Below are 22,226 nucleotides of genomic sequence, written 5' to 3' on the forward strand. Positions count from 1 at the left end.
GCAGAGCCAGGGCACCCACCACAGGCAAAGCCACCCCGTGGAAAATAGAAAGCTGTGGTACAGTGTGGGTGTGCCTATGCATTTACATGACTATAGTATATGTGTAAGTATTTGACCAGCAGCTGTGGACCCTTACGTGACAGTAGAGGTCAGAAAAAGATGGATGAGGGTCATGGTGTGCAAACAGTCCACTAATTAAATGTGGTTTTGTCCTCCGGCCCCGCATAATAAAACTGCAGCAGTTCACTGATAAGACATGTTGGGAAATTTCCATTACACCAATGCACCACATGCATATGTAATCATATGGAACATTGTTTTAAAAGGTGCCAAATGGGATTTTAATTATAATAATGGATTACAGTGAGGTTCTTAAATTGCACTTCTGAAAACTAAGAGGTGATTAAAAATGTGTCGTGCCATGTACAATGAATCTTTGATAAGAGAGACCTGTTTCGGGGCTTATAGATGTACAGACAGAGAGACAAACACATGATACTCTCATTCAACCGACAACAGCACTGATAAACATCCCGGACCTGCAGTACATGACTGATGGCAGATAAAACACTTCATCAATATAATGTTACAGTAACTGATTCTGCGCTTGTTATGCATGAACTGAACTTTTGTGCTGCTAGACTTTAGTTTCAGGCTGCATAATTTTCATTACCTATGCATCTGCTGATTATTTAATAGAATATTCACTTAAAGAGGCCTTATTATGCTTTGGAGGGGGTTTCTCTTTCCTGTAGTGTGGTATATAGGTTTTTGTGCACATAAATGGTCTGCAAAGGCTAAAATCCCAAAGTTCCTTCCAGAGGCCTTTAACGCCTCCACTGGATTCCTTTGTTTCCTCCTGTAATATAGCGACATCCCTATGTTACACTCATGGCTAGTACTCCAACACATATTGTACATGATGGCTAAGGGGTGGGACATCTCTAAGCTGTTGACCAATCGTAACAGAGCCTAACAAAATTACTGAAACAAATGAATCATTATTAAACTAGTTTGTGAATATTGGTCTGTATCAATTTGTAGACACATTGAGCAGTTTCAGTTTTGACCGAGGTCTGAATAATAGAGATTTGCTTGTCATAGCCTGCCTCTCTCAATCCATTTATTCATGCTACACAGACCTGCGTGTTGCACACCTCCATCTGTTTAGATTTAATAACCTGCTGTCAGCTTCTAATGTGTCCTTTTCAAAAACAAACGTAAACAAAAGACAAACATCATTAAGCATGATGAATGCGAGCAGCCAAATATTTCACATTAATCTGTATGGCACTCTGAAAATAACATCTATGCTAATGGGTTCATTAATCACGCAACTTAAAGGGGAGTGTGTGTTAAGAGTGCATCATTTCTTTAGTAATTAAAAGTCAAAACTTGTTTGGTTTTGTCCTCATTAACATACAGTTTTAGGCTCATATATCTAATCAGACAGTGGTCATGGGGGGGGGAGTTTGGGATGACTTCTTTTAAGTTCACGATGAAATTATAATGCAACCTGCAAGAAGAGTCTGAAGTGAATTCCTCTGTTTTAATTCAAACTTTTCAAACAAAGTGTGAGGTATTGTAACCTTCCATACATGTATGCCATGTCTCCAGGTTGCAACTTTTTCAGACATGAACTATGGTCGTTTTATTTTAGTGAGCACATGGGTATTTTAATCTGCTTGTTTGCAAAGGTTGTTTACCACTTATGGATAACTGTTTCACAACCAGCAGGAAGTGCCAATTGCCGGATATCTTCGGATCAATAACAAACCTGATTTCATTAGGATAGTTCTTAATTAAATGACATGTCAGGTTAATGAATGAAAAGCTGTTTGACCCACAATCCAGTATTGACACAAAGCAAATTCATTACAGAGGATACCAGTTTGGTCAATATCTGTAACCACAATAGACCAGAGTGCAATGCATCTTTAAGACCTGTTCTCATTCTAGGTAAATATAAGAGGGAAATATCTAAGTCACAATCACACTGCATCTGGCTGAAAGTGGTAGCATTCAAGAGGAAACACTTCCCACAAAGGTTACTTTTTTTCATCTTAACCCTAAAATGTTCATGTCGCCTTACAATGTTAATGCTGTTGTTGAAACAAACATACTACTGCTAGGATATTTGTCCAATTACATTATGTCTCTTCACATATTCTGAATAGAAACAACAAAACATAATATAATGTCCTTTGTGCAGAAGTGTCCAATATCCATTCTTTTTAGTGTATTCTAACTTATTTATCCATAGATAATACATCTTTTTACTGTTGATATGCAGGTATTTACTGTTCCTGTTTTTATATTGTAAACTCATACTGCTGTAAAAAAATAATCTCCTAATTTGGGCTAAATAAAGAACATGTAATATAATCTAATTATCATACTGCCTTGTTTTTTTAAAATCAATTCTTCTTTATGGAAATCATTTCAATCGAGCATCGTGTTAGGACAGACTTTCTCCTGGTTTATTTTTTACCAATACATACTGAGGTGAGTTCACAGCTGAAGGTTAAAACAAATATTGGGGTTCCTACACAAACACCTCCGCACAATCCAAAACCTCAGAGCACACTCAGCTTGAGTTAACACAAAGGGATCTGTGGCTCAAAAGGACATTAAGTTCGATGCCAATCTTGGAGGAAGACACATCTTCCCCCGGTCAGTCTCTCTCTCACACACACACACACACACACACACACACACACACACACACACACACACACACACACACACACACACACACACACACACACACACACACACACACACACCACACACACACACACACACACACACACACACACACACACACACACACACACACACACACACACACACACACACACACACACACACACACACACACACACACACACACACACACACAGCCAGTCCGAGCTTGTAGAACCTGGAGTAGTGTTATTGTATCGACACACAACCTGACACGTTTTCATTATCAACCTCCCGTAACAGTAATTCATTACAGTGCTTCATCAATTTGGGCCTATTACATGGGTGGCAGACTTATTTTTCCGGTGCTTGTTTGTTCCAAGGCCTCATGAGACCTTAGGGCTCACAGTCAATAGACTTATGCTTATTAAAAAATCCAATTATAGTAATTAATGATTCCCATTTAAGAGCTGATCTTTAATATTGAACGGTTTGAAGTCCAGATTCATTTCTCTTTTGATTTGAGGGAACGATAATTCTTAAAAGGAAATCAAACTTGTGTTCAAAAGTAATTTATAAAACATTTCTGAGTGGATCTCGTCCATACACAAAGGAACACATTTTAGAAGATATGTTTCTTGGCTTATTTGCACAGAGTTCAAAACACACTATGTTATTTCCTGCAAAAGGACTCTCTAAGCCTAACCATTAATAAAGACTGGAGTTTGGTGAGGTCTTGAAGTAAAGTGGGATTATGGGTCCTAAAAATGGGCCTATAATTGGTTAAAAAGTTTGGAAATTATTGTAAATATTTGGGAGTACACTGCTCACCAAAATACACTGCCTAGCCAAACAAAAAGGTCACACACTCTAATATTCGTTGGACCGCCTTTACGGCATGCAGTCGCTGTGGCATTGTTTCCACAAGCTTCTGCAATGTCACAACATTTAATTCTGTCATGTATTAATTCTTCGCCAAGATCTTGTATTGATGACGGGAGATTCGGACCACTGCGCAAAAATCTTACAGCTAACATCTGTACAACCTGGGCTCATTTGAGTAAATAAACCCAAACAGTCCAGTCACTTTTTCTCTGAACTATCTTTGGAGGTATTCTAAACCATAAACCCAATTTTACAATTTGGATTCTGTAAACAACAAATTTCCCCCAAATACTGGTCTTTATTCTAAGCAAAGCTGACCATCTCCAACTAATCTCTGACCCTAACCATGTCTTGAACAGTGATTATGAACTCCATCAAATCGGAGGTACACGGTCCTATGATTTAGTCATTTTAGACTGAAGCGCTGTTTTGTGCACCAGTCAATCTTCATATTAAAAACCCAGATCAAATGTCTGTTTAAGGTCTGGAACAATGCCTTCAGTGATTGTATGTTATCTTAAATGTTTGTTTCCCTGTATCGTGTCTTAATATTTCTTTAATGAAGCTTCTTTGATGCAGGACCAAATTCTGACAAAGTATTCCCGCATCGTAATGTATTGCAAGCTTCATATTTAACGATCAGACATGACCCGCGTTATTGATCTTCTTATCTTATTCCCGCCAAGCAAGTGAGTCAGCATAACTCTATTATTTAAATGTCCCAAAAACATTATAAAAGTGTCTGTGAAACCTATTTTCACAAATGTCCTTTTGGGAAGAAATACCCTTTTTTAGGGGTCATCTAGATCAATTTGGTGTCGGTCTCATTTGTTTCTGGACAGGGGGATATGTGGGTGTCACAGTGACACGACAACTCCGGTCAGCCCCCGGCTCCTGTTCAGCTTATCATGAGAACAGGCTGGCAGTCATCGTATAAAATGTCCATTTTCCCTTTAAGCCCCTGTGAACAGAGTGTGTCAGCCAGAAAATCCCCCCCCCACCTCCCCCAGACTGCTTCTCAAACTTCTTACTCGACTTCTGTACGGGATGAGAAGTGACACAGCACAGAGAGGACATAATTGGGGGACCTTGTAGAACAGAAGCATAGTTTGTGCTCAGTGAAAAAGATGGAAATGTTCATTTGTCCTTGTCCGAATCTTTTAAGGTTGTTTTAAAAAAGAAATAAAATTGAATTTGTGATTAAGTCTCCGTCTGGCAGAAACTGATAAATTGATAGAATGACACAATCCTGTCTGAAGGCGTTAAGGGCCATTTAACAACGATATGTGTGTCCTTGAAAGCACAGTGATCAAATACTAAATGTAATGACTTGGAAACTGCCATTACTTTGTGGCTCTTCAGAGTCAATGGCTGGTTGTCAACTCTTCTGCCGTGCCTGCTTCCGTATGCATGGCACCTGTTCAACCTATTACTGTATATACCCTCTTTTATTCTCATTATGCTGGTGAAATTGAGACCAAGGGACAATTTTAACACAGAATACTACTGTTGTATTTTCTCCTTTCCAATTAGTTTGACACAGTAGACCCAAAATAATGACATTCATCACCAGGTGTCAATGCTTTAGGCCAAATAATCAGTTAACGGATAATTTCAGCACATTTATCCCATAAAAAGGGAGTCCAATGGAGGCGTTTGAGGCAGGGGGAGGAGTGTGTGGGAGAGAAACTCTGAACTTTGGGATTCTAGCCTTTGCAGACTATTTACATGCACAAAAACCTATATAACACACTAAAGAAAAGGGAAAACCACAAAGAGCCCGTTTACTAGTGTGTTAGCAGGAAACTTTAACCCTGTAAACACAGAGGAGTCATGAATGCGACCTGATTTCTCCCTTAAATGTGCAACTACATCGGTATCATTGAACTACTTTGCAGTTTTCACTTAGATACATGGCACATAGACAGAAGCGGAGAGACAAAGTCATCAAGAGGTGGAGGTGAGTGTGATCAGTATCTCTGGTGGCATCTATTTCCTGCCTGGCTGGCTTGTCTACCGTGTTACCAGCCGTCATTTCAGCCCAGGGTCTTTCCATGCCAATTGGCTCCACTCTTTGTCACTCTTAGACGCCTTGCCACATCAAGAGAGGCAGAGACGGGATATTTTAGCTTACAGTCCTTTGCACTTCACATCAACCCCCGCACACACACACACACACACACACACACACACACACACACACACACACACACACACACACACACACACACACACACACACACACACACACATACACACACACACAGACAGGGATACAGATACAGAGAGACTTGCATGCATATTCGAACACACACACACACACACACACACACACACACACACACACACACACACACACACACACACACACACACACACACACACACACACACACACACACACACACACACACACACACACACACACACTGTCCTCAATCTGCAGAGGAATACGTGTGAGTTGTGTATTAAAAGGTTAGTGTCTTGAGGACAATGACCTTTAAAAAAATCCTTTTGTTTACCAACATCTCTGGATGAAGGGCAGCTAAAGATCAAGGTATTAATAAGGAGGGGATAAGTAGAGTGTTGCATATCACATGCACAGTAAAAAAAATGTAAAAAGTGTAAACCCTCATTGTATATTCTGGCTACAATACTTTCCTTCCTTGTCCTTTTTCAGCCCCTCAAGGTTGAGAGACTTGTGGAAGCATCATAAGCCTAAATCTGCTGGAGCCTGCTCTAATCCTTCTTGAAGCCTGCAGGCTCTCCATGTCCTTCTCATTGGCTTCATTAAAAAGATCCCTGTCGTTTCTTCTTCCCTTCCCACTGCCTGCCGCCTGCTCATCAACCAGGCCAATTACAACCGGTTATCTGGAGTCAACGAGTATCTGAGACGGGCCACACATGCAACGCTCCTTCCTCTTCCTGCGAGAAAGTGAGAATTGTTAACAGCGAGTAAGAAGAGATGCCACTCACGTAGAACTCAAACGCAGGGGCAGCATTGTGTTACTATACAGTGCATGTACATTCATTTCTCAAACTTTTTTTACATGATTGGCGGGGGTTAGAGTTTCAGGCGGCAATCTAATACTGCCCTCGAGGTCCCTTGAGATAGAAGTCTGACTAGCGGAGCGAACCAGCCAGGCAGAGAGGGGAGCGGTGTGCGAATTGAAAGTATTGAAATCCTCAGGCCCGGCCGGCGGTGCTGCTGGATCCGCATCCATTCATAATTCATCACTCGACAGCAGTGAGGTGGAGAAAGTTCTGTCTGTGTAATAAACCAGGAAGAGACATCTTTGAAAGGCACTGAATCAGTCAGATCAGAGTCTGTGCCGTTGAGGGTCCCAGGTGGGCACAGCACTTGTTATAAGCAGGGAGACAGATGGAGCAGATAGCTGGGAGTCAGTGTATTTCACATCATATTAGATCCTACAGCTGTCCGTCCACAATATTCTAGAGATTAGCTAACCGTGCCCCTGTCAGGATAACACGCACTGTCAAAAGCCTAATAAGATAGAATTCAAACATCGCTAGCAAAAGATTTCTCTAACTGGGACTCAAGTTTCCCCAAATTGGAGCCATTTAAGCTTTTATGCGCACGACCACAAGGGAGAAAGACTACTCCTTCCTCTAGAAAGTGAACTCACTAAACTAAATGGAAGACATGCGGATAAATGCTGAAACTTGAACCTGCATTACCTTCTAGGGGGGATTTTGGGGCAGTGGAAACAAGCTGAAATACAGCACTTAAATATCATCTTCTTTTGGACATTGTTTAACTTATTAGCAAATACATCAGCAGACACGATGCACAACATTTGTACTTATTTTGAGTCATGTGAGATGAATAGGTCCAATATTTACTCTCATTTTAGCTCAGCTTTGGTCTCCACCAACTCCAAATGCTTCTGCTTAATGCTAAACTATGATCACCAGCTAACCATTGACTTTGTCTATCTACTGTTGCCCTGGGTAAGTATCATATAGTTTGTTCTTAAAGCTCAATCCACATGAAAAGTGCTAACACTGGCTGGCGTTGCCGTTGTGTTTCTAGGGAGAGTGGCGCCAAGTTCAAATTATTTCAACTTTGACCTTGTTTGCGGCTGACCTTTCAACATGCAATCAATCAGATGACAGCTGTATGTATGGACATAACAATGTAAATAAAACTTAACTAGCTATTTTCAACACAAGGCTGTGAGAAACAACCTTGAAAAAGGAAAGAGAAATTGCGTATGAATGCAGCTTAACGCTTTTTGCACTCTGCGTCTTCATACAATGTTATGTTAATGAGGAAATTTAACCTAAATTAGCTAAAATAGATCAAATACTTCATAAAAGTAATAGTTATCTGTGGGTAAGGGCGACCCCTTTCTCGTTACACATTACTTGTTCGATATTTGTTACGTAAACATACCGATTTGATTCATTTCAGCATCCTTGTCAAGCAACTATCAAGGAAATCTGTGACCAATTCGAAGAAAAATCTAGTCCCTCATATTTCAAAGCAGATCTGAATGAACATAACTGAAGCTGAAAATAAAACTCCCTCATGTCACATACTGACAGTTTGTGAGGACAGCTACAGTGATTCAAGACGACAGACGATGACAGACAGAGCTCTGACTGAGCTCAGCTCAACTGGAACAGACAACATTATGAAAGATAAAACCAGAGCAGACACAGAATGTGGACTCGTCTTTGGAGAGTCTGCAGACGCTTTTCACCTTCAACATTCACAAGTACCCAAGATCACTAAAATGCTGAAACACGCACAGCTTGTGTAGTGACAACACATACTGTACTCTGTGGAGGTGACTTTAGTTGTCTGGGATGTTTGCCTGGCCTGCAGTGCGGCCTCTCATAGATATGACACCAGAGTGACCTGAAAAAGAGCAGGAGACTGAGAGTGGAGAGGAAGGAAAGAAGATGGAGACCAAGACGAATAAGGCAAGGTGAGGTGGGGTACACCAGCACAAATGCCAACAAGAGTGTAGATATAAAGGTCTATTTTAATGATAAGGGAATAGGTTTATTCCTTTTCTTTCTGAAATTAGGAGAGTGTAATCACTTTTCAGTGGCTGTTCAGTCAATAAAAAGCTAAAGATAGCAGCGTGTTCGCTAAGCCTAATGCAAACAAACAAACAAACACTAGCTTGGCTCTGTCAAAAAAGTGACAAAATATGCCTTAAAGCACCTCTAAATGTATCTTATTAACATGTTTCATGTTGTTCTCTTTATATATAAAATAATTAGGTTTAAAATCAATAGGTTAAGATTTAATGGGAGTTTGTGTGCTGGAGAATATGTTATTGGAGACCAATGACTTCCTTGAGTCTTGTTGCCACTTCCTGGAAGTAATAGAACCTGGCCAAGATATAGTCTGACTCATAATCCCTCTGTAAGAATATGTTGTTTTGGAATTCATTTCTTGTATCAATGTCCTGGTTTTCTTTTCACTATCTGCAAAAAGTATACAAACGTTTTTCCCTGAATCTGGAAATATTGCTTTAAGAACCAAAACAGAGGTCTTGTTAAGTGGAACAATACATCTGAAAATGATTCTATGATTAAAAGCTGACATTAATATACAGAAACAACTTGTTACAGCTCACTGCAACATGTGCTTCATCAGCTCCTTGTGGGTATGCTAATTACATTTTGTGTCTGAGGCCGAAATAGCTTATGTGAAATAAGGCATTATCGTAAGCAGAGATTTGTAGCTGGCTTATTCTGTGCCTTAGTAGCTGTAACATGATGCTAGCTGGCATTCTGAAACCTCTCATTTGTATCTGTCTTCACTGACTCTGAGCATCATGGGATCATCATTTCCGCTGGAAAGCGAAGAACCGTAGCGCTGTGTAGTTAGTTTGTATCACGTCACTTCATGTTGAACGTCTCATTAAATCTCCTCTGCATCTGAGAAGGTCTTAAGTGGTTGTGAACTGAGGAAAAAACAAGTGAACGCTCACTATTTTCAGTTGGATAATTTCTATGTGGTTCCATTGTTCATTGTTAAATCTTCTTTGAACATCCGGATTTGATTGGCAAAAATAAACCCTAAAAAGACTTTAGATTTTTTTCCCCCTTCTTGCTCCTCAAAAAGGTCATTAATTCAAAGAGCCCATGTCATCTTAAACTCAAATGTGTTGTTCCTTCAAAGATATTTTTTTCTATCCAATTAACATCTTGCAACAACGCACACACCACCAGGAGAAGACATACCTATCACCAGTCTTGCATTTTTCTAATGAATAGAAACAACATGAATCAGATAAAAAAAACTCAGACTGTTCAAAAAAGATCAGGAGAAAACCTACATCCCCTGCAGCTTTGTTCTAAATGTATGTTTCCTAAAATACCTACAAACTTTAAATTGGATTCTTCTTTTCTTGACAAAAGCAATCTTGCACTATAACACAAGTTTCTGATTAAATAGGGCACATCTGTGATCAAATTCCTATTCCTCTGCGTCAAGGTGGAAAAAGCAATATCCACAAGTGTCCCTGACCAATGACTATCCGCATGCAGTCGGTACAGTAGCGGGTCTGGGATTACAGCATAATGACATGCTGATGAAATGTACTGGGCCATCCTGTTCCATGTTAAGGTCTCTTGTTCATATTTCGGCTAAGCTTGTTTGTTCGGCCTACTTCACTGTCCCACCCTCTAGTGCTGTTGCCATCGGGAACTGCCACACTGCCCTGTTCACTTCCTGTCTCTTCTTAATCTCGCTGCAAAAAGACAGCAAGCTCTGAATTTGGGACAACTCACTGTCGAAAAAAAAACCAGCCAGGCTAGAGGAACAAGTGGAAGAACTGTTTCATTTGGACAGCCTACACATCATTAAGAAGAGCGGGAAATATTCTACTGTTGCTCAAAATCGCAACATGGACATGTGCAATATCAAAATCGCAGTAAGTGCAATATTTGGTGTGTTACATAGGTTTTGGTGCATGTAAATGGTCTGCAAAGGCTCAAATCCCAAAGTCGCCTCCAGAGGGAGTTTTCTCTCCCACACACCCCCCCCCCCCTGCATTAAACTGCCTCAACACTCATTCTCCTATTGGCTAGAGCTCCAATATATTGTAGGTGATATGGACCACATTTGGACCAATCACAACAGAGCCGGCCAGCTAACCAATCAGAGCAGACTGGGCTCTGGTTTCAGACAGAGGGTGGAGAGAGGTGCAGCAGCACAGGCAGAGTGAGGAACATAAAGGCCCTTTTGAGCATTAAAGCAGGTAAACATGTCACAGTAGAGACACAAAATACAAATATGAACCTGAAAATGAACATTATATGTCCTCTTTATTATGTTTCAATGCTAATGTCAATAATGTTTCAGAAATGAGAACCCCTCTTTTCTCACATTTGCAATATCGGTCAAAAATAATCACATACTGTTATTTTTTTCCACATCATGTATGAGTTGTTAATTACAGGAAGAATTCTGAAGCAATTATAGGATCTTCAGCCACAGCGCTGGCACTGAATCTGCTCTCACGGTACAGAGTCACAGAGGGAGTCTCTTGGCACATCAGCAGCTAATTGTTGATTACCCTTCAAACATCAATATCACATGCAGTGCTCTGTTTTCACAGAAATGACCAAAGCATTCATTTGTTAAATCACCAACGTATTCGCTTTTTTGTGCCGGTTGATTAATGAGCTGAGCAATGAGCTGAAGTAGAAGAGGCAGTAGACCTTGTATCTGTGCCATGTCTTCTGAGAGATTAGCTAATGCAACCAGGAGCTCCTAGTTGAAAGAAAGCAGGAAGTCAAGTGTTTGAAGAAAGGAACCGGTGGAAGAGGAAAGCAGCATGCATGAAGGTGATGACCGTGAAAAAATAACAGAATGGGAATGCCTTTACATTTATGAGATACAAGGAAGCAAAATTAAACTGGAAATAGAAGCAAAAGAAGAACAGAAAGATCTTACATTTTTTTAAGAATGATGGATGAATAAAGGAAAGCAGAGATATTTTAGGGAAGGTGATGAGGGATTATACATCCTGACAGAGCCATGAAAGGAGGAGAGACTTTGAAATGGATTTGTCAAAAGTGAGGCACTTCAGAGAAACACAGACTGTAACCGTGTGTGTGTGTGTGTGTGTGTGTGTGTGTGTGTGTGTGTGTCTGTGTGTGGGAAACAGGAGGAAGGTGGAGGAAGAGCAGATTGAGGTTAAAGAGAGGGAGGAAAGACATCTCTGTTGTTTTTTTTAAAAGCCTCCAGGAGGAAGAGAGAGATGAAGAGGCACCAAAGAGCAGGGGTGTTGATGTGCTCTTCACAGAGAATCTCAAATTTTCAAAATAAAAGAGAAACCCAGACTCAAATGACTCTTCAGGGGGAAATTCACCCCAGAGCAGACAACTAACCTCAAAAATACCAGAGTAGAGGATGAGCATCAGTGTCCTTAAAGGGGATCGCCATGCCGTGCCGTGCCATCTCACCAACCAGGGATTACGACATCATGGGTTATCTAGCATGCAAAGGGGCCTCTTTAAAGTCTCTAGGTACAGCTATGGGCACAGAGTAATTGGGCCCTGCCTGCACATTAAACATAGATCTGTTTTGACATCACACAGGAACCAAGCATCGGATGTGCAGGGATGAAACGGCATGCCGGATAGAGTAAGAAACACACACTGCACCGCACCAAAAAAAAAGAAAAAGCCTCGACCATGCAAACAGACACAACCTCAGAGCTACATCCCGACGTGGAAATTATTCACAGCCACTTTTGAAACTGTTTACTCTGACATGTAAAAAGCAGTCTTCCCGACTCTGAGAAATCTATTGAAAGTGGTTCTGATGTGACGTTTCAGGGGAGACAAAGCAAGAAACAGCGGGACGGTAAAAGAAAATTATTTGAAAGAAAGCTGCGGGTGTACATGGTGTATAGGGGACAGACGGGAAGGAAAGCAGGCAGGGTTGGCTTTGAAAGATCTAACGCAGGCTCTAACAGCGAGCTGTCATACAGGCCGACTGTCATGCAGGCAGGACGATCAATGTTTTCTCAGAAAAAATAAAAAGATGAATAATTCATCACTAACCAATGAAGGCTAGGGAAGAAGAGAGGAGCGTCAGCCCCATGCAACACCATCTCGCTGCCTCTCTGCCAGCTCCCCATGATAAATTCATAACCCTGATGTCCAGGAGCAGCTTGTCCTCTTCACCTCAAAGTGTGGCAAACAGCACAGATCAAAGTACACCTGTCAGACTGAGGGAATGTGACAGGGGTGCACTGAATAGACACAGACATGTTTTGGTATATTCGGCATGCATGTGAGATATTCATAGACACACAAATCCACAGATTGTGATCTAGTCTGACAAGCATAACCCTTTACACCTCAGAAAACGCACGCAACCCGCCTCCACAGATATTAATGGACTAAACACAACACAGAAGCAGAGTATAGACTGTACAAGGTCCAAAAAAATAACAGTAGAGAAACTGACCACAGCTGGATGTCAGTTCAACAGCCTCACTGACTAACTCTGATCAAGCACCTCTGACAGGCAAACCAAATCTGTATGTTCCTAAAGAAAGCGGGAGGAAGATGAGAGGAAGAAGGCGAGGGAGGAAGAGAAAGCACAGTCTGTTAAGCACCAACTCATCACACCCATCTGTCAGCGTTGCACATGGACACATACAGCTGCAGATTTATCATTCCAAATGATGCAGAAAGAAAGCAATGTAGAGATTTTCTTTCAGGCTTTGACTTCCTTTTCAAAGAAGAGTCAGGAAAAAAGCCTTTGCCTTAAAATATGTTGCTGCCTCTCTGGGGCTTCATGAGGAGACTCACTTTCTACAACGTGCATGCAAAAACAGAAGTCTGCACAATAAAATGGGTAATTATTTTTAGATTTCTAACAAAACATATGCTCTAAGATGCTCTTTAGTACCTTTTCATTATCTGATTCAAACACTGAATAGAAACTGGCCTTGTATTGATAATGCACACTCTGAATGTAAAATCATTACTGCCATCAAATCCAATGATATCAAGTTCAACATTTTCACAATATATCCGATTAATGAGAACACTTCAGTTTCTCGTCAAAGTAAAAGGTCACTTGGTTTATTATCAACACATCTCCATAATGAAGTAATGTGCTTCAGTTTCTGTCAGCTGGCAGATGGTCTTAACACCTTCGAGGTACAAGCTCAAAAGCACTAATGAACACAATGAACACTAAAATGCAACAGGACATTTCTGACCTTGGGTCGGTGAAACATCCACATTATTTTGTAATCCCTCTGGTGCTCAAAATCTCCAAGGACGATGCAAATGATCTCTTGCATGCCTTAAGCGGTTAGAAGTTAGCTCGAGGTAGTTTGGTAGCTATGTGTTAGCCTGGTGATACAGAGAGGAGAATTTGTTCCAACAAAGAATACGAATTGAAAAGAGCGGGAAAATATTTTACTTATGTACTTGCATGCAACAGTACAGCCTGACCATGTGTGACTAATACTAGTAATAGCCCTGTCACATAACCCCCCATAAAAAGCGAATTGTCCTTTCATACTGTGGTTTTTGCACATATTAAACAAAGATAAAAGGTGTTAATAAGTGGGCTTTCAGAGGTGCTGGTAGGGGGATTTTTATATCCAGACAAGCAGCGGTTTTCCTGTTTTCAGGCATTGTGCTAAGCTAGGCTAAGCTAATGTATCTGATAGATTTGCTATGGAGACACGACAGTGGTTTTAATCCTCTCATCCGACTCACCCCATGAAAACAGAAAAACAGGTTTTCCGAAATCATGATTTACTCATTTCAATTGGGAATAGATCACTGATTCTGACTAACACATGGACAGGGTTTTAAATCCAAAGCAAATGCAACCAGGATACAAATGAGCACAATTTACCAGTCAAATGGAGGCACACATGCAAGGGGGAAGTAGATTTGCATCACCCATCAGCCAACAAACAATGGTAATCTATTGAGCTGCCAGAAAGAAGTGAAGTTTGCGCCATGAATGCAACCGTGCAAAAGTACAAAGAACCAAAGAGCAACTTTTAAAGCAACAAACAGGAAGGGTCAAATCAAGTGAAGTCAAAGAGAGTGAGCGGCCTCACTGAGCAGTTCCCTCTCATCCCTCAGTTGTACTGATCTCCGCTTCAGGAAAGTGATTTGATCAACTGATTATCTGATCTATGTTCAGCGGCTGAAAAGGAGATAAAAGAAGGCTTTAGTTCTGATGATTCACAGAGTAGAGAGACGGGGAGCATCGGGGGTTATGGCTGATACGAAAGATAAAAAAAGGGAACTTTAATCTTCGTTCAAACCAACGGCTCACTGAGATATACAAACAGGTTCAACAGGTTAAAAAACCAAATTCTTACTGAGGATTGAGGGAGGAACACACTGACTTATAAGCATCACTGGTCGAAAAGACCCATTTGAAAAATGGTCCCTTAATAATGCGCCTTATAACCTTGCACAGTGTTAAGCGCATCTGAGCACAACACGAAAAGTTCTTGTTAGAGTCTCTGTCATTAGTAGGTTCAGGACTGATGGGACTGATGGGACGGGGAAACAAAAAAGAGCTACCTTTCATCGTCAAGCACTTCAAAATCAATTAGGAGAAGCTGGTGATGTGATGAGTGAGTGCATGTGTGTGTGAGCAGCTGCAGGCATCTGAATGTAATTAAATTTCAATCCAATCTCAGGATGTTTTTTGTCTAAATGCCACAGAGCCATTTGGTGTTTCAGGGTTGAGGCAAAAGGAAAAAAGAAGGGTGAATATGTGTGTGTCGTAGCTCAGACCTTGGATTCAGTCTTACAACAAAACACACCGCATGGCACGTGTTAATCTAATCTTTATCGCAGTACCATAATTAAAGACAACTGTTTAAAGAGCTTCCCATGTCGCTATGTGTCCATAGAGAGAAATAGAATATGTTTGAAATTTGAGTCAACCCGGAGTAAACAGCTGGCTCTTCAGTGGTTCAAAATGCAGAAACCCACGTCTGCCGGGTTCACCTGCTACGTATGTGGTCCATAACTAAAATATCTGTGTTATCTACCAATTGTTTTGTAAAACTAGTATCTAGCAATTGAAAGCTCATTGAAATATAACCTTTTATACACAAGTGATATCCTTTTGGACACATGGACTCTATTTTAGACTAATAAGATAGTTACTTCTGACATCTCTGGATTATTATGAGTTTATTTAGCTTACTTGATTATGTTGTGCAATATCAATGTACGATTATCTTAGACACGATTTTATGTTTGAGTTGTGTAGAATTAAATGAGGATAACCTTTTACTTCATATGTTATTATTTCCTTTAAAGACTTTTACTATTTTCAGCTACAATGACGCCGTCTGCCTGATTTTTCTTGCTGTATTTAGGAGATTTCTGGGCATCTTCTGCTATAAAAACCTAGCAACCAGATGCCTGATTGTAAAAATGCATCCAAAAAGCAGCTACTAAATGGCAGACATAGCCCTGGAAAAATGCAAAAACAGCGATGCCGGTGAAACGCCAAGCAGACAAATCTAAAACAAGAGTCAGTCTGGTTGGCCAACTCTACTTAATCTGCCTTTAAGTATAATGGTTATTATATGCCCATTCTCACAGATTAGATATAGTTCCTGCCTTCTGTTATTTTACGCAGGAAAAGTTGTGAGTGTAATAATAAGCAAGTAACATCCAACAGTAGAGTTGTGAGTCTGATGTGAACCCCCCAGAGGTACAGAAGAAGTTGGGTATTTTGCCGTCTTGCAGTGTTGGTGTTGATTGAAGCAGATTACTTATGAGCTCCAGCCCACTTCCTCAATCGACTTCTTCTGTCAGCGCAAACAATTCAAAGCGGTACGTTTCCCTGGGCTGGTAGAGCTGGTACCTTTCTGATGAGGTGCCTTGAACTCCATTTTCTGTAGCACTCTCATATGCTCGATCCATACTGGAGATTATTGTTTTATGGTGGGACGGGTCGCATCACTTCAAGCTGCCAGCAGCAATAGAAATACATAAAAGGAAATGAGCCGTAGGGAGAGACAAGTATATAAACTCCACAAATACCCAGCTCTTCATCCCAGTAGAGGAAAAGCTTTGTTTTCTGTTTCCAGACTTAAAAATATAAGGTCTCTCACACCAAAGGCTCTACATGTTGATGTGTAAATGTGGATTGTCAGGGTTGCCTCACACTTACTACGGCAAAAGAGAAAGAGACGTTTCTTAACTCCTCTTTGAGTGTGTAAGCATTGCCTATCTATACTCATGAGACCCCTTAGCCTCGCTTTTAGTACTTATGTAATACTACGGACATCTCATCTCACTTTCTACCTTCCAGAGACCTCGGGAAACATAAAATATGCAGCATCCAAAGAGCAAAGCTGCTCTTTCTCACACCTTTCGCTTCCGCTCATCTGTGCCACGGCTTCAGTCCTCCTGAGCCGGTACAATAAAGTCACAAAGGACCTGTAGTCGGCTTCTGAGTTAAATTTAGCTTAGAGAAAACTTCTACAAAAGATACATTAGAGAAAGAGAGAACCGGGGAAAAGCATTGAGACAGGCGAAAAGTGTAAGACAGCCGACATAAATGGTCGGAGCTTGGATGAGTGCTTGTGCTGGATGATCATCTAGCACTGTGACAGTGTGTGTACTCTGCCATTAAGTGTATAAATAGATTCAGCAACTAGACATGCATGCAAGCGAATACAAGAGCGGTTTTGAATTATAGAGATTTTTTTTTTTTAAGAGACACATACATCTTCAAAAAGCAAAACCACATTATGAGGAAGATAAATGGACTCCTCAACATCAGAGCACTTTTATTAGTCAGCTTTAATGCACTGGGTTGATTTATTGCTTGGGCTTTGATCCAGTTGGTTTAAAGATACAGAAGCTCAGTAGTTACTAGCTCCTTTAAAGTCATTTTAAAGAAATTGCACCTCAATGACAAACTGCAGTACGCTCGCCATTATTGTACTCCTCTACTTTGAATAAAAACTCTTATATTTACCTCGGCTTTAATTCACAATCTGGAAGAATCGGTTTTATTCATTTTGGCGGCCCCAATGGCGATACGCTTTAGTTGCAGGTGCGATAGATAGTGACGAAACAAACAAAGCCATCAAATGAGTTTGAAAGAAAAACTTAAACAAACTCAAAATGATTACTTCAATTCCTCAAAAGACTATAGACTGTATATAAAAAGAGGACATACTCACCCATTGAAGTTTCAAAGCCCCAAGCTTGTGTTTTGGCACTATTTTTTGTTCATTTCACATCATTTTTAAACATAACATATCGCCCTGTGTACAGAACTTGCTCAAGAAATCCACTGTGGACCAACTAACATTCAATACAATTAGGTCTGGGAAAAGTAATTAAGTTAGTTGATGCTCTGCTCATTGATTTTACATTATTTTGGCCTTAGGGATGCGCCTAAGCCCTTTAAAAGGGAAGGAAAAACCGTGGTAGTGATTGCCAGGGCTTACTTGATTGAGATGTAGCTCAACTCATTAGATTTTTACTGAAAATAGGATGTAACATTAAAAGGGTATATCCAAATTTTTAAATAAGCTACATTACTTAGAAAACACATGTTGCAATTCTGACAAACAAGAACATTTGAAACAATCTGCTCTGATTGGTTAGCTGGCTGGCTCTGTTGTGATTGGTCAACCGCTTAGAGATAGGTAGGCTCATAAGCCTACCAGGTACAATGTGTTGGACCACTAGCCAATAAAAGAACACGCGTTACATAGTGATGTCACTATGTTGTGGAAGTAAACACAGGAGTCCAATGGAGGCGATTCGGGGGGGGGGGGACTTTGGGATTTTAGCCTTTGAAGACCATTTACATGCACAACAACCTACAGAAAAGGAAACCCCCCCAAAACATAAAAGGGCTTCCTTAAACTAACCTTAACAATTACAGTAACAAAATTATATCAACATTTTATCAACAGTCCAATAAAGCATACCAAGCGGCTTCAATAAAAGGTACAACTAGAGTCTTGTTTTGCCTTGTCTGAATAAATGTCAGTAGACCTCCTCCCTGAGGTAACCAGGTCAGCCAGCTTCTGTCATCACAACAAATTTAAAAAAGAGCAATCAAGTTTGTAAATAAAAGATTTGTAGGGCCCAAATTCTCTCTAAGCTCTGCATTAGCTTACAGCCTCATCTGAACATCTATAAAGGCATTACAGTGGTCTGTGTGTGGGAGGACGGCCAGCGCACACAGGGGCCTTGATCGTTCCAGCTGGACATCTTGCAGGTATCTGACAGCCGCTCATAGGGGTGCTCGCTCCTCTTCCTCCTTAAAGTCCTTCCTCATCAGCCGGCATACTCCCTCCGTAAGAGCAGCACTGCCCTCGTCTTGCTGACAGCGAATGCATCTCTGCTTTACTGCCCTCATAAATACTCCAGAGTTGAAAACAATGAAGCCGAGCATTGGCAGTGTTGAGCTGAGCTTATGTCACTATTGAGCACGGCTGACAGCTTTATGTGTGGCAAAAAGCATCAAAATGAGGAGGTAAGTGTAGGAGTAGACTAACAGGCCTGATTCAACAATGCACTCCGAGGGCCACATAGAGCCGTCAGCAGACATTTCATTACAGATACATAAATCTGTCAAATTATCGAGGCGAAGTGGCACCTCGGGTACCATTAAGTGCTGTTGTATAATTGCATTCACTTCAACGCTGGTTTGCTCCTCTTGCTTTCTAGACAGTAGCAGCTAATGTGGCTTTCAACAGGGTGTGACGACAATGACACATGGGAGACAAGTATGGCTTTAACTTGATGAGATAAACATGAAAAATGGTGATTGAACGTCAAAGCACTTTACAATGGGATTTTTATTAAGCCATTATTTCACACACTAATGGTGGCTGTGAAAGCCATTGCACATCATATTTTGAGTCATTAGATAACTAACAGTTGAACATGGCAATCAGGAATGACTAACATTTGCCCAAAAACTAGACAAGTCCCCATACATACAACACATTTGTACCTAATCTTCTCACAGGATGAATGCATGAGATGTTTAATTGTTTGGTTAACAAATCAGCTAATGCCTCATTCACTGCACTTGAGCACCACAGAGAGGATGATAAAGTGTTGGGGTTTTAATTAAAGAAATGTACCGGCAATGACAAATTAAAAGATGCCCAATTCAGTGGGTTTGTGGGGTTTTTGCATTACTGTGATTGGTGTCGCACTCTTTTGGGGATAGCAGTGGCATCAGTTAACAAAAAGTGAACTGTCTGTTACTCAAAACATTCAAATCAGACAACCCTGTTAGCCCCTGGTAGTCAAAGAGTTTTAGGCATTAACCATGAATGTTTAATGTCTGCAGTTCGGATCGTGCCAAGCACTTCTGATGCATGTCACTCCACATTAAAATCTCACCTAAATTCCTGTCTCTTCCCTGCTGTCAACTTTCTAATAATGCTGCGAAAGCTACATGAAGAAAAACACTTTATAGTTGTGACTATCAACTTAATGCAAATATATTTATATGCAAATCCAAATTTAAATGTGCATTTATTACATGTTTTTGCAATGTATCTAGGCAAATGTATGCAAGAAATGCCGGGACAGTGTTACACCCTGACAGATGAGATAAAAGCAAAACTGTCTGCAGACCTTTCTTATGAAACAGTTTATTTCTAGAACTGCACATTGGACTGAACAGAGACACAATTACGGCACTAACAGAGATGGAGAGGGGCTGAGCAAACACAGGCAGAGGCTCAGATGTGTCACAGCGACAACAGGCACCGAGCCTCTTACACTAAGATGACTGCAGGGATCGATCAAAAGCTGTCTTCCCCTTTCTGCCCCGTTTAGATCATTAAAACCTAATTGAGAACTGGCAACCAAAGACACACACACAGACACACAGAGAGGATGTGCTTGCATGGATGAAACATCTCAAGGATGACAAAAGAAAAGCACGGGCGGCGTTATAATAAGACCAAACGTCCATTCGAGTTAGAGCGCAAATCGATCAGCCTAGACTGCACCATGACAGAGTGAGAAGAGGCTGAGGGGGTGAACTAGTGTCACAGTGAACACGGGGTGAATCTTACACTCAGCAGGTCCTCATGCTTAATTGACCATTGAGATCTGGAGAGGGACATGGCAGCATGGGGGAAAAAAACACAAGACATTAAAGCCCATCTCTCTCAGCTCTCTGTGGTAAAAAGTGCCAGAAAGCACATCAAGTGGACCACCAGATGATTGTGTGTGTGTGTGTGTGTGTGTGTGTGTGTGTGTGTGTGTGTGTGTGTGTGTGTGTGTGTGTGTGTGTGTGTGTGTGTGTGTGTGAGTGTTTTAGTGTGAAGTTGGCTCACCCAGGACTAGATATTGCACAGTGCTCCTTCCACATCTGCAAGCCTGGAAGTGCTATGATCACTGTTGGCCGTCTGCTCTGTCTCTGAGTCTGTGTGCAGGATGATGTTGCTCCTCCACACACTGAACACTGAGCTTCCTCCTCCTCTTCTTCTTCTTCTTCTTTCTGTAACAGCAGCTGTAGTACTGGACTGCATTCACTCACCTTCCTCTCCTCCTAGCCCTGCTGTTGAATTATCTACCGCCCCCAAAATGAGGTCCCTCTCCGCTCCTCTTTGTGGGAAGAATGCAGCAGCAGCGGCTCGTCTCACCGCGGGATCCCGCGTTGTGTGTCGGTGAAGCGGTTTCCTCTGCCACCGACAGCGGCAGGCAGCTCGGACTGACAGTGCTCTCGTTATTGGGTTGCACGTGTATGAGTGTCCTGGCATGTATGTGTGTGGGATGTGGAGCGCTGCATGTGTGTCAGCGTGTGTGTGTGTGTGTGTGTGTGTGTGTGTGTGTGTGTGTGTGTGCGTGTGTGTGTGTGTGTGTGTGTGTGTGTGTGTGCGTGCGTGTGTGTGTGTGTGTGTGTTTGAAAGAGGACCCGGCTGCTGTTCATTGGGGCTCATCTGCGCGCTCTCTCTCTCTCTCTCTCTCCAGTCTCTCTCCCTCTCTCGTACTCGGGCTGTTTGGTGCTGCATTCACGTCCTGTGGGGGGGAAACGAAAGATGAGATCTCTACTTAAAAATTCTTCTCACTTTAGCTTTCTGATGGATGGTATACTAACAGCACTCTGCAGGGACTAAGTGTATGAAAAAATAAGATATTCCTAAATAAATATGTGAATAAATATAGAGAAACGTATGAATGTAGCCTACCAATACATTTACTTATGAATTATTCTTATGATTCTCTGTATTTACTAATCTAGGCTGTCATTGCAATCCTAAATATAGCAATTTGAAATGCAACAAAATACTTAACTAACTTAAGAGATATTTGCACATCTTAAAAGGATGATGTCGGATTTGGCAGTAGCTATGTAGCGATGGGGTAGCAGATTGCAACCAACTGTATACCCCTCTCTTTACAAGAATGCAGTAATGGGAAGCCAAGTGCAAAACCATGGTAAGGTTTTAATGATATCTTTGGGGACCTTGACCTCACTCAGAGTCCATCATTATCACAACATTACTATAGGAGATGCAAAATTCAGGTAGGGACGCTGCCACAGTTAACAGGCTTGTCAAAAAACTACAGTGGCCTTCAGCTAAACATGTATGGTATAGAGCTGTGTGTGATTTGTCCATTCTGTAATCTGTGAAGAGGACCCACTTCCTATGA

At 41.2% G+C, this 22,226-nt stretch overlaps 1 protein-coding gene across 1 annotated transcript in view; it reads right to left on the minus strand.

The window, feature by feature from the left end:
* Positions 1-21,391, minus strand: part of lingo3a (leucine rich repeat and Ig domain containing 3a) — a 36,285-nt gene extending 14,894 nt beyond the window's left edge. Inside the window, exon 1 of the mRNA XM_063890600.1 lies at positions 20,906-21,391. The gene's annotated coding sequence lies outside the window, so the exon portion shown is untranslated. The remainder of the gene's footprint in view (positions 1-20,905) is intronic.
* Between the last annotated feature and the right edge of the window lie 835 nt (positions 21,392-22,226).

This window comes from Eleginops maclovinus, chromosome 9, assembly GCF_036324505.1.
Source record: "Eleginops maclovinus isolate JMC-PN-2008 ecotype Puerto Natales chromosome 9, JC_Emac_rtc_rv5, whole genome shotgun sequence".
Classification (NCBI taxonomy): Eukaryota; Metazoa; Chordata; class Actinopteri; order Perciformes; family Eleginopidae; genus Eleginops; species Eleginops maclovinus.